The sequence below is a fragment of the Crocuta crocuta genome, unplaced genomic scaffold, assembly GCF_008692635.1.
Source record: "Crocuta crocuta isolate KB4526 unplaced genomic scaffold, BGI_CrCroc_1.0 scaffold24, whole genome shotgun sequence".
Taxonomy (NCBI): domain Eukaryota; kingdom Metazoa; phylum Chordata; class Mammalia; order Carnivora; family Hyaenidae; genus Crocuta; species Crocuta crocuta.
In genome coordinates this window covers 7,657,145-7,664,274 of record NW_027530974.1, presented here as the reverse complement: position 1 = coordinate 7,664,274, position 7,130 = coordinate 7,657,145, and the positions used below count along the sequence as shown (strand labels likewise).

The window sequence follows — 7,130 nt, the reverse complement described above, 5'->3', positions numbered from 1 at the left end:
GTTAGATTTCACAAACTTGATGCTAAGTGAAATAAGCCAAATGTAAAAGATTAAATGTTAAATAACTACACTGATATGAAATTCTAGGAAAGGCAAAGCTATTTCAAAAGAAAGAAGATAGAGGCACCTGTGTGGCTTAGTCGGTTAAGCATCTCACTCTTGGCTTTGGTTCAGGTCATGATGTCACCGTTCAAGAGTTCAAGCACTGTGTTGGTATCTTCACTAACATTGTGGAGCCTGCCAGGGATTCTTTCCCTCTCCCTTTCCCTCTGCCTCTCACCACCTGGCATGTTCTCTCTCCCTCTCCCTCTCTCTCTTTCTCCCTCTCTCAAAATAAATAAATAAAACTTTAAAAAAGAGAGAAAGAAGGTAAGTTCTCACCTGGAGTCAAGAGTAGAGAAAGGGTGCCAAGTGCCAAGGGAGAGGGGAAACTTTGTAGGGCAAGGAAACTGTCCTATACCTTTATTGTGGGTATAGTTAAGTTGTACAAATCACCAAAATTCATCAAACTGTATACTTACTTCTGTTGAATTTTAATACATATACAAATAATATATTAATCTGAAAATGAACAAGAGAAATATAAATTGTATTTATTTTCACAAAAGTATCTCCCCAGTTCATTGCATTTGCCTTCTATGAGAAATAGCAGCAGATAGTCTGATGGATGAGTCACATCTCTGTCACTGTGTTGTAATGCTTAGAGAACCACATATTCTCTTTATGTTTAGAGATCTAGTGTCAAAAAAGAAAGCAAACTGTATCAGTTTATTCTATTTTTCATACTTATTTGACTCATATTCTCAAAGGTCAAGATAGTTACAAATTTAAATAGCAGTAGCTTTAACAATTGATGCATTGGGAAGCTAACATGACAGACTTTGTAACGAATACAAATATTAAACAATAGAGTTCTTGTCCAAATGATCTAAGGGTCTAATGCTGGCAAAGTAGTTGTGTGCAGGGGCACCTGGGTGGCTCAGTTGGTTAAGAGTCCCAATCTTGATTTTAGCTCAGGTCGTGATCTCACAGTTTGTGAGTTGGAGCCTGATGTTGGGCTCTGCGCTGATCACACGGAGTTTGCTTAGGATTCTGTCTCCCTCTCTCTCTGCCCTCCTCCCACTTGCTCTCTCTCAAAATTAAACATTTAAAACATTGTGTGTAGCCACCTATATATTATAGTATATAATAGTATATGCTAATATAATCAAGACAGGAGCTAATTTACAACTCAATGGAAGAATTGACAAAGTGTGAATTTGAATTCGGTCTAGAAGTATTGGTAGAGTTTTACCTAGATGAGGAAGATCCATTCACATAAAGAAAGCTTTGTGAGAAAATCCCAAATGTTTATTTCACAGTATTGGTCGAGGTGATGATGTTTTTGCTTAGTGTGAGTGAGGAAAGAAAATCTAAAACACAAAAATAAATAGAATTGATTATTAACACTTTAGAATTTTTGTGTAAGCCACAAAGCCATGAAGATTTTTGGAGAAGCATAGGCTTGTTGAACGTGATCAGATCTGTATTCTCAGAAAAAAAGGATAAACTGCAGCAAAACAAAACAAAACAAAAACCCACAAAGGAAGTTACAGACAACAATTACGAAACCTGAATAAGGGGAGCTGCTATGAAAATAGACAGTTTGGCAACTACCTGAAGATGCATTTCAGCAGTGAAACCAACAGGTTTTGAATTCTGATTAGATTACAATGTGCAGGCTAGGAGGAACTTAATGAAGAAGACTTCTGATCTAGGTGAGAATGAATAGTGATACTGTTGTTCAAAACAAAAGACAAAAAGAGAAGAGTCAGTGCTGAGTTCAATTACAACTATGCTGAATTGTGGAAACACAGTAATATTTTAAAATACGTTCCTAGAACTCAACATAGTGTCGTCTGGAAATATGTGTTCATAAACCATGTATGTGTCAGTGGTAGTCGCATCCATGTTGACAATCTCATGATTGTCTTTTGCCCAATAAGGAGGGGAAACAAAGAGAGAAATGATGGGTCTTAGAAGCACACCTGGTCAAAGGAAGAACCAAAGAAAGAGACTTAGGAGGTCAGAGACTAAGGGGAGTCCCAGTTGTATATACGCTATGGAATCAAGAGGAATGTTTTTGAAAAAAAGTCTTAGTAAATAGCCTGTATGTTACAGAAAGAAAAGTGAAAAATTACGAAAAAAAAGACAATTTATCAATTAGTACTTATTTGGTCTGATTAGAAATAAAGTATATACTTACAAAAATTAAATAGCAAGATAAGAAATGGATTTTTTAAATTTTTATTAATTTTTGAGAGAGACAGAGCGTGAGCAGGGGAGGAGCAGAGAGAGAGGGAGACACAGAATCCCAAGCAGGCTCCAGGCTATGAGCTGTCAGCACAGAGCCTGAGGTGGAGCTTGAACCTACAGTGGTGAGATCATGACCTGAGCCGAAGCTGGACGTTTAACCCGACTGAGCCACCCAGGCACCCCAAGAAATGAGTTTTTAAATTACACCTCATATGAATATATGGAGTTGTAACATTTAGCTGTAGACACAGCTCCGACCTCAGCAATTTTTATTAAAATAACAATATAGTGTTTGCTTTCAAAAGAGTAGCAATTTGGGGCATTATCCAATTCTAGTAACATCACCAAGATTAATAATATCACGAACTTAACCAAATTGAGATCCAGTACTTTTCATTACTTTGCCCGTTGTTTAGACATGCACTATGATGAAAGATCTGTGATTAAAGATTTTCCTTAAGCAAAAATTGCAGGTATTTGGAATAACTTATAAAGCCAAGTTCTCTGTGTATACACAGAGAAAAATTAGATTTTTTTTCCTTTATAGGAGAAGAATGCAAACAAATTTCTCAAATTTTCTTAAAGGCTCTAGTCTGATCTATTTTCAAGTATGTTCCTATTATGGGTTCATATATAAAGATATTTCCCAGAAAGAAAAAGAATGAGGAAACACAGTCCAGAGAAATAACTTTTAAAGAAATTGTCCCACAAATACCAGTGCGCTCTCTCTCTCTCTCTCTCTGTCTCATTTGGCTCTCTAATATACTTCTTTGCAGGGCAATGATATTTATTCTGCCAAATCTGTAAATAAACCCATTGAGTTAGATACTCTTCTTTCCCTGTAATGCAATATTGAGTGTTGATTAATTTTGGAAAGGCCAGTGTGTTTATTTCTATGTCAGTGCTCCAACAGCACACGTGCACTGTAATACCATTTCACTTACGAGCACACTATTAGCCTTTGAAAGATAAGATTTTGATTGAATATAGGAGCCTGAGTGGCTCAGTTGGGTAAGCATCTGGCTCTGGATGTCGGCTCAGGTCATGATCTCACAGTTTCTGAGATCCAGCCCTGCATTGAGCTGTGCACTGACAGTGTAGAGTCTGATTGGGATTCTCTCTTTCCCTCTCTCTCTGCCCCTCCCCTACTTCTGCACTCTCTCTCTTTCTCAAAATGAATAAATAAAATTTAGAAAAAAAAGATTTTGAGTGATGACATTATCATTGTTAATTTTCGATATTTTGAATAATAATCATAAAGAACTTTTATAAGTAAATATAATAAATACTATTAAAATTTGAATACCTGAGTATTTGTTAAAATAACAATATAAGCTTTTTTATTAGAAAACATTTTAATGAGAATTATTTTATTTAATTGAACTTATATTCATCAATTTGTAGAGAAAGGAAAACACTGAGGAAATGAGTATATTGCTCAATATTCAAAAATTCTAAAGTTCAAAATGGCCAATTGAGAATGATGTTTGCCTCACCTTGTCACAAATAAGGAAAGGAAGGAAGTGGGGTAGAGAGGATGGAAGGAGGGAAAGAAAGAGGGAGAGAGAAAGAGAGAGAAAGGAAGGAGGGAAGGAAGGAAGGAAGGAAGGAAGGAAGGAAGGAAGAAAGAAAGAAAGAAAGAAAGAAAGAAAGAAAGAAAATGAGGAAAGAGGCCTTCGAAGGAAGAAGGAAAAAGCTTTGAACATAATAGCTGAAGGAATAAAAAATGTATAAGCAGTAAATTAATAAGGTGATTGTGAACATAAGAGAAAATGCAACAAATTTCTAGAAGATGAATACAGTTATGCACGATATATAAGAAGCCACAACAGGGCCACAGCAGGGCTGTATCAAAAGATGAGAAAATTTGAAAAGAATCTGGGAAGCTCCAGTCTTGAAATCAGCAGAAAGAACAAATGAACAAGCATGAGAAATAAGGGTGGAAATAAGAAGATAATTAAATGTTTGTCTAAACAAAACTGACCGTCTATATCTAAACAACCCTCACTCACTCAACTACCCTGGTGTACAGAATACAAGAAGATTCAAATTTACTCTCTACAAAAAAAATAATAAAAATAAAAAATTAGAAGACTCTTCTCTGAAGCTAACAAACCAAAGGAGACTATAACAGTTAGTGTGGGTAGTAGACATATTTACCATTGGTTCCCCCTCTGTTCACTAAATAATAGCTAAATGCCAACCACTGGTCAAATGCTTCCCATGTTTACAAAGATCACAGTCAGCTCTTTTACTGCCTCAATTTAAAACATGAGTGGAAAATCAAGGAAGACATCCTGTAGCAGAAAGAGAATGACCAAAATAAATAGACAATCTAACCAAAACTTAAACCAGATAATTTAGAAAAAAAAGGTTTTATATACACTAATTAGTATGACCAAGGAGAGTCAAGAAGACATTTCATTCATAAATAAAATCAGGATGTATGAAAAAAGAAACAATGGAAGAACAAGAATTTTAAAACAATAAGGGTCAAAATAAAAAACAAAAGGGTTTCAAAGTACAATTGAGAAGATCCCCAGACTCTATTGCAAAAAACAAAACAAAACAAAACAAAACAAAAAACAAAACAAAACTGATAAAAATGTTCTGAGAGAAAAAATGAACCATAGAAAATCTAACCAGGAATGGTCAGTTTTATTAATAAGTCTAGAAACAGAGAAAGAAAAATTGGAGAAGGAAATCATTGAAGAAATAGCACTGAAAATGATCATACTCTATTCAAATCCACTGGAATTTCTTCACATCTGAGTATGCCAGACCTAGATCCAACTAGACAAACCATCTTGCAGATAGTTAACTATAAAACCAGGACAAAAAGAGCTCCCTACAGAAACTGAGCAGTGAACAGAGCAGATATATTGTCAGAAAATCCACGCTTACTAGGAGAAGAAAGGCCGAGAGCTGTACCAATAATTACCATCTTTGAGGAGCTACGATTAGTCCTTTGGGCAACCAGCAGGGAATGCACATGGGAAATCTCAAAAATTTTCTGCCCGAGGAGCCAGGACAACCAAACCTGGACACTATGAACATTGAAGAGAGTAACGAAAATCCCAGAAAGGAAGGAGCTAGAGCCAGAATCTCAAAACTTTGTGTTATTCACATCACTGAGTCATATCTAAACTTTGCATGCATGGACTGGAACCACAGCAACTCAAACAGAAAAAAACTTCAGCAGTGAAAAATGTTGCTGTTATGAATGTTGCTACCCTGAATATATAATGTAAGCAGGCAGGTTTTGGTGGAGTAGAACTTTCTTGGAGGTGAGGTGATGAGAAATTTAGTTTATCTATCTGCAATTTCACCTCGAGGCTAACTGGAGTCCACAGAACACATAATAGAGGCAAGCGTGTACATGGAAATATTAGTCTTCCTGTCTGCTAAACAAGAAGAGAAGCCAGCATCTCATGTGCACTGAAGAGGGTGGGCAATCCTGATTGGGAAAGAGTCAGAGAAAAACACCTCTGGAACTGTTCAATCTCAGATATAAAAACTACTTGCTAGAAAAAACAAATGAAAACAAGGAAGAAAAACAAAATGAGACAAAAACAAAACAAAACAAAAGTACTTGTTGAAAATATTTATCACAGAAAAATACTTATCACAGAAAAATAACAGAATCTGGTATCAGATTTAACAATTAATGATGTCTATGATACAATCTGAAATTACCCAACATGTGAAGAACTAAGAAAATAGAGCACATTCTAAAGAGAGAAGATAATCAGTCAAGTGCAACCCAAGATAAACTAGATGTTGCAACAAAAATTTAAGAGCAGCTATTATAAACTATCCTTAATGAGGTGAAATATGGCATGTTTTCAATGCGTGAAAATCTTGGTATTGATATGAGAAGTCTCAGTAGAAAAATAGAAATTATAATACAGAACCAGATGGAAATTCTAGTAGCAACAAAAGTAATGTTTTAAATAAAATTTAATGGATTAACTTAGCTAAATAAATATGACATAGAAAAGAGTAAGTGAACTTAAAGATGGCGAGGTAAAAATTATCCAGAGTGAAAAACAGTGGGAAAAATATGAGAAAAAAAAAAAAAAAGACACCAACTCAGGGACTTGTTAGATAATATCAGATAGTCAATGGAAATGGAAGAGCCAGGAGAAAAGAGAATGACTGGAGGAAACAAATACTTGAAGAAACAATAGTAGAATATATCTGAAATTTAAAGATGCAAGACGCTGAACAATGAAAGTGCAAAATAAACACCAGAGAAGCCTACATAGAGACACATTGAGTTAAACTGTTTAAAGTCAAACACCAAATACTGAAATCAACAAGTAAGACAACAAACTGCCTACAAGTAAATAGCGATCTAATTAAAAGCTTACTTCTAATAATGAAACACACAGGCCAGAAGAGCAAGAAAGAAATCTTGAAAGAGCTTAACAAGCATTTAAAGATTTTAACACTTCTGGGGCACCTGGGTGACAGAGTCAGTTAAGTGCCCGACTCTTGGTTTCAGCTCAGGTCGTGATCTCTTGGTTCATGAGTTCCAGCCTCACCTGGAGCTCTGTGCTGATTGTGGGAAGCCTGCTTGGGATTCTCTCTCTTCCCCCCATCACCCCCACCTCTCTCCTGCTCACTCTCTCTCAGGATAAATAGATAAAATTTAAAGATTTTATAATAAAATAATAAATATATAATATATATTTTTATTATATGTATAATAAAAATAATTTTATATAAAATATAAAGATTTTAACACTTCTATTAAAAGGCACAGATAGTTAAGAAAGGATGAAAATTAAAAAGGCATAATCATATGCTTTCTATAGAAAATACACTCTAAA

At 35.2% G+C, this 7,130-nt stretch overlaps 1 long non-coding RNA gene across 1 annotated transcript; it reads right to left on the bottom strand.

Moving 5' to 3' along the window:
- Positions 1 to 532: 532 nt before the first annotated feature.
- LOC144236392 (uncharacterized) lies at positions 533 to 5,333 on the bottom strand. The gene is made up of 3 exons (XR_013336518.1): positions 5,200 to 5,333; positions 1,295 to 1,412; positions 533 to 735 (listed from the first exon to the last, which is right to left on the bottom strand). It is a non-coding gene; the product is annotated as an uncharacterized LOC144236392 (long non-coding RNA).
- Positions 5,334 to 7,130: the final 1,797 nt, after the last annotated feature.